At 49.6% G+C, this 6,190-nt stretch overlaps 1 long non-coding RNA gene across 1 annotated transcript; it reads left to right on the top strand.

The window, feature by feature from the left end:
- The first annotated feature begins 462 nt into the window (after positions 1 to 462).
- LOC121831330 (uncharacterized) lies at positions 463 to 5,600 on the top strand. The gene is made up of 5 exons (XR_013041702.1): positions 463 to 1,570; positions 3,574 to 3,618; positions 3,714 to 3,797; positions 4,095 to 4,272; positions 4,601 to 5,600. It is a non-coding gene; the product is annotated as an uncharacterized LOC121831330 (long non-coding RNA).
- Positions 5,601 to 6,190: the final 590 nt, after the last annotated feature.

The following is a 6,190-nucleotide window of genomic DNA, read 5'->3' as shown; positions in this document are numbered from 1 at the left end:
CTTTTCTTTTTTCTTTCTTTCCTTTTTTTTTTTTTTTTTTTTTGTGTCTCTTCCTCCCTCCTCTCCATCTTCCCCGCTTCTTTCTTTGACAGAATCTCCTCAGGAAACTCAGGCTGACCTCAGATCTGTGATGTGTGTGTGTGAATGTCTCCAGTATTAGAGATCCAGGCATGTGCCATAACACCCAGCTTCTTCGTTTTGTGTTATGATGTCCTAAGCCAGGTAACTCCTGGGAGGTGTATTAAGAAGCGCCCTATTCCTGGCACAAGGCATTAGACCAGCCATCATGCAGGCCAGCATCTCTAGCTAGCCATACCTCCTGGTTTCTGGTGACCAGCCTGCTACAGACATTGCTTTATTACAAACTGCCCAAAACATAATGGCCTCAACAAAATGACATCATCGCTGTTTATGATTCTGTGGTGAGTGGGCCTATACGGAAGTGTCTCTCTGGGAATTTACAGACAATGGATCTGAAGCCTCAGCTATGCTGAATGTTGGATCAGTTTTGGGGACTGAGCCCCCAGCCTGTGGAATCTGATGCTATCTACAGGCAAAACAACTGAGTTAGAAGACACCCAACTGGTCCTTTGGAGAACTGACTTATCGGAAAAGGAAACCAGCGTCCCACACACTTCCTGGTGCTCAAGGTGTCTGAAGAGCTGCTCCTTCCCATCTGAGGCTGTCACCATGTTTGGAGAGAGTTGCCTTCATTCAGGCTGTGGAGCCGAGCTCTAACTGGGGGTGTAGGGACCCCTTTGCTCCTAGTGTTACAGCCCTGGGCTCCGATGTCGGTGGCTCGGCCCCCAGCAGTCAGTGCTGAAGCTCCAGCTTGGTTAGGGCACCTGGCCCTCGGCCCTGCTCTTCCAGCTCTGGGCAGCTTCTTAGCTGCTGTCAGGACCCATGAATGTTCCCGGGGCGAGGCTCGCCGCTGGCCCTCAGTAGTCCCTCCTCTTCAGTCTCGGCCCTTTACGGCTTTCTATCTTCTGAAGTCTCTACTCACCGCCATCACTTCGCCCACAGCTCCTTCAGAGCATCAGGATCTCGAGTCTGTGCTCACAGCTGTTCACGACTCTTGTCCCCTCTATGGGCGGCTTGTGCGTCTGGGACCAGCAGCCCCTGGAATCGTCTGTTCTTCACGCAACGAGTCTGGCCTGCTCTACCTGTGATAAAAAGACAAAAGGTGGCTAGATAAAGCTCTACCTGTAATTAAAAAAAAATAGGCAGTTTATAGGAGGAGGGCTCCCAGAATGCTAGAGGAGCACCCTTCACTCAGCCAGCCTCTGCCCTCGCTGTCGTGGGGACATCTTCCTCACTCAGTTGAGGATGTCATCACGAAGGTCGGAGCACCCGTGGCAGGGATATCTGAAGATGTAGTGGACCTCGTCCTCTGAGGGTCGGCGTCTGAAGTCGTCACGGCCTAGGCCGAGGCTCCCAGACACCTGAGGCTTAGGGTGGTGGTCAAGACAGCTGTGTTAGTCCCCCTCAACGGAAGGAAGTTTCTCTGGGCTACCAGCAAGTGGCTGATGTCTTCTAGCAGAGTCATGGGCCGGATTCAAATCTTCTTCAGGTAGCTACAAGGGTTTAAAACTGACTGCCCTGGTAACGGCTGGATAAATAACTGAGGCGACTTGATTGACAGCTCCCGCAGCCTCCGTGGAAATGGCTGCGGGCCCTTCAGCAGCAGCGGTGATATTGCTCACAGTGTCAGGGGACTCAGGAACTGTGGAGACGACAGCTGTGAGCCCTGATCCAGCCTTCATCTCTGCAGGTCGGGGACAGGTGCTTGGTTTGGCCTTGGTAACCAACTGTTGCTTCAGCTAGGCATTGGGAAAGGTCCGACAGCTGTCAATCAAGTCTCCCACTTACCCCATCAGAGAGATCCCATCTTTTGAAAGGGAAAGTGTGTAAGGGGTGCTTGTGAAGACTTGACACACGGGTTTACATACTTTTTCTTCAGCAATTTTTTTTCCCTGATTATTTGTGACCTTCGGCCAACTAGCCTTAGGGAGGGGCATGGGCTCTTGGTCTGTGTCCTCACTCACCACTGATGCTGAAAACGCTCACGCCCCTTTCTTCTAGCTGTTTGGAATATGTAATGCGTTGTTATTGTCTAAGCCACCCTACCATGTAAGCACGCCAGAGCGCCTCACTGCCCTCTAACTGGAACTCAGTGCCCCAGGATCTGCCGGCCGCCTCGCCCCTCACCGGTGTTTTGTAACTGAGTCATATCGGGAACACTGACGACGAGGAAGAGAACTTTAAGGTGCTGACTTCCTAGAAGCCAGCAGACTTGGTACTCATTTCCAAACTCGCTTTTGAACGAGGCTGGTCTTCCCTTCCGCTCTGGTTTGCTTCTTTTCTTAGAATTGTATTTGAACAAGAAGACAAAGCAAATTTAAAAACAGGCATTTCCTCTGTCCTCTGCTCACTTAGGCCTGCCCCCCCCCACCTCTGCCTCCCCCCAAACGTCAGCAGGATCATTTAAAGTAAAAGGTTTTTGACAACTGGAATAGACACTGTGAGAGTCTGGGGCCTCAGCCTAGCGAGCCCCAGGCAAACAAGGACAGAAAGAATGGCACCCAGAGTCCATCTCTGACTCAATTAGGGAGAATCAATCTTGTCACTGAGTTTCCAAGGAAATTCAATTACAGGTCAAGTGTGGGAAGCTGGCTAACTGGGGCTTAAGCAGCGGACATGGCAGGCGGTCGATAGCTGCCTGGGGATGAGTTTGACTTCAAAGCCCCCGAATCTGCCGTGAGAAAAGGCAGATGTGGTCGCAGGAAGCCAAGGCTGGCTGACCACCCAGAGCCAAAGCCAAGGGTCCAGACCGGGAACTGTGAAGGCCCCCACTGCCCTTAGTAGCTTAGTTACCGGTTATGATGGGTGACTGACTCACAGGGGCTCGTGGGAAAGACCACCAGGGCCCGGGAGGGACCTCCAGCACCAGTGTGTGCAGTCTGTATGGGCAGAAACCATACTAGACACACACAGCGCGCTGGAGGAGAAGTCTTCACTCTTCTAAGGGAAAGGGTCGGGAGATGTTTTTCTCTGTGAGATGTTTTTCTCTGTGAGGTTCGGAGTCGTTCGCCCCCTAGTGGTCGCACAGATGTTGGCAAGGCATGTTTGTAAGTTGAAAAAAAAAAAATCCAGAAACTATAAATAAAAGGACTAAATCTATTACATTAAGAACGAGTTTTTGACAGAGTGTGGTGGCGCACGCCTTTAATCACAGCATTCAGGAGACAGAGGCAGGTGGATCTCTGTGAGTTTGAAGCCAGCCTGGGCTACATAGAGAGACCCTGTCAATAATAATAATAGAGGCTAGTGAGATGGCTCAGTAAGGACATGCCTGATGACCTGAGATGGATCCCGGGGACCCACCCCGAGGAAGAAGAGCAGGAAGACTTGAAAGTCCCCCCCTACACACACACACACACACGGGAGTGCCCAGGGGGATAAATAAATAAGTAAATAATAAAAAGCTCATTAAACACCTGATCAGAAGTGAAATACAAACCCAAAGAGAAATGTAAGATGAAATTGGCGTAAGCCATTTTACCTCCTTTATAGACTGTGAGGACCCCCAAACCCAGAGCTGGACAGCGTACCCTGATGGTGAGTTTGGAGAAGCCAACAGCCTCGCATTCCACCCCCACCCCCAGCCCCCGACAGCACAAGGACACACTGTAAGGCTGTGCGTGTCCATGCAGAAATGACAGAGAACATTCACCGAGACCGTCACCACCGCAGTGTGGAAGTAACCCAAATGCCCGATGCTGGGAGACCGCTTATGTGTGAGTCACATGATGGGCTAAATATAATACAAAGTGGGGAGGGAGGAGGAAGAGTTCTAGGTGCTGATCTGAGTTCCTGGGCTGCCATCACTAACTGAAGCAGGGCCAGGAGAGGGTGCATGGTGCCTCTTTGAAAGAAGGAAGGAAATGGAACATACGTTTGGGGGAAATGTCACCTTTCCTGGAAGGGGGGAGAGAGGGCAAGGGAGGAATTGTTTTTCCACTCTGTCTTTTTATACCACTGTGGTTCCTAAAGATATACATCTGTTTATTTATTTTTAAATTTTCCCGAGACAGAGAGATGGTCTGCAGAGCAGAATGGAGTCGAACTTGTCCTATGGGAAAGGAAAACATTAAGGAAGTGCCAAGGCAGAGGGCATTTCCGGAAACCCCTCCACCCGGGCTGGAAGCACGGAACTCGGCAGTATCTGGGAAGTGACCTTCGCGCAATCGGCTAACTGCATTTGTTTGTTTGGTGAGTGGTTAGGGTAGGCCCTCGGCATCTCACGTGCTAAGCAGTGCCCTGCCCCTGACACACACCAGCCCACAGTCCTGTATTTAAATTTTTAAAAATTTTGTATGTGTTCTTTGTATGTGTATCTGTGCACCACACATGTGCTTGGTGCCCAGGGAGACCGGAAGATGACATCAGATCCCCTGGGACTACGGTTACAGATGGTTGTGAGTCTCCATGTGGTGTCCGTAGCAGAACCCTGGTCCTCTGGAAGAACAGCCATCGTAACCATTCAGCCATCTTTCCAGTCCAGCGCTGTGGTTATTGGAATCATTTCTTTTTCACACAGTTCCAGAGAGTAAGACAGGAAAGGAGAATCCACGAATCCACTTACCTGAGGACTCACGGTATACAGTGTGAAAACAACCCCTGAAACCAGAGTCGGGCTTCCTCACGAGGGGAAAGCTGACCTCTTTCTGGATGGGGTAACGGGCAATCAGAGCCGCGGCTTCGCTAGACAGCTGACCACCCCAAGGCTACAAGGAAACTGACTCTGAACTGGATCTGGCTCCATTTCAGTCCTTCAGTACTGGTATGGACAGAGGATAGCCTTTATTAGATGGCTGTACACCAAGGTCATGGGACACAGGATCAGCTCTCAGTCTAGTCAGACGGAGAAGATTCATGGAGCCAGAGGGGACAGACAGTTCATCTACTCAGGTGGAAGGCAAGAGAAACAGACTGGCTACATGATGGAGGAGTCCACAGTTTACACAATTTTAACTACTTTTTGAGGATACATTGTTTGTTTCAAAAGCCCACCCTCACCAGGCATGATAGTGCAAGTCTTTAATCCCAGCTCTAGGGAGACAGAGGCAGGTGGATCTCTGTGAGTTCCAGGACAGCCAGAGCTATGTAGATATTATCTCAACAACACCTCCCCTCCCCGGGGGAAACAAAACAAAACAAAACCCATGCTCATTGACCTCCTTCTGCCTGCTGACCTACCTCCTAAAATTCCTCTACAGCCTTTCAAAACATCACCCCCACGGAGTAAACAATGCTCCAGAGGGTGAGCCTGAAGAGGCTTTCAGATCCAAACTCTACAGACTTTAAAAATTAACTCGGTAGTTAAGCAAGTGACATTAATTCACCCAAACATGGGGTGTGGAAAGATAAAAGATGAAGCGGCTGATAAACCACCACCTAGTCACCTGTCCTGGCTCTGTGCAATAGCTGTATATTTTGGGGTGTATATGGAAATGCAAAGCAAAAAGAAGACAACTAAATGTACACTCTCTTGATTTTATATTTATATATATCACATAAATAATAAAGTGGCCAAAGAGTGTTGGGGTGACTCTTACTGGGCCAAGGCTGTACTTGGGCCAGTCTGAGTTTCAGCTGCCAATCAAGTATGTCCAAATCCAGATCTCAAAGGAAACTAGGCCGATTCGTAAGAGTGGGAAAAGAGAAAGTGTGCAGAGTGTGTGTACCAAAGACTTATTATTTGGTTATTGGGAAACAGGTCAGATATAGGAGGACACTGGCCTTTAGTCCCAGAACTCCGTAGGCTGATGCAGGAGGAGCACAAATTTGAGGCTAGCCTAGACTACATAATGAGTTCTGGACCAGCTTTGGCTATATATAAAAACTGTTTCAACAACGACCCCCCCACCATGGCATGTATTGATGGGATCATAAAGTTTTAGTTACTTATTTGTGTGTGTGCAATGTGTACCATGGTGTGTGTGTGTGTGTGTGTGTGTGTGTGTGTCTGTGTGTGTGTGTGTGTGTGTGTGTGTGTGTCTGTGTGTGTGTGTGTGTGTGTGTGTGTCTGTGTGTGTGTGTGTGTGTGTGTGTGTGTGTGTCTGTGTGTGTGTGTGTGTGTGTGCACTGTAGGCTAGAGGACAAGCATGGGGGTTGGCTCTTTGCTTCC

Source organism: Peromyscus maniculatus, chromosome 8 (genome assembly GCF_049852395.1).
Source record: "Peromyscus maniculatus bairdii isolate BWxNUB_F1_BW_parent chromosome 8, HU_Pman_BW_mat_3.1, whole genome shotgun sequence".
NCBI lineage: Eukaryota > Metazoa > Chordata > Mammalia > Rodentia > Cricetidae > Peromyscus > Peromyscus maniculatus.
Note: the sequence above shows the minus strand (reverse complement) of the source record. Positions and strands in the feature narration are given on the sequence as shown.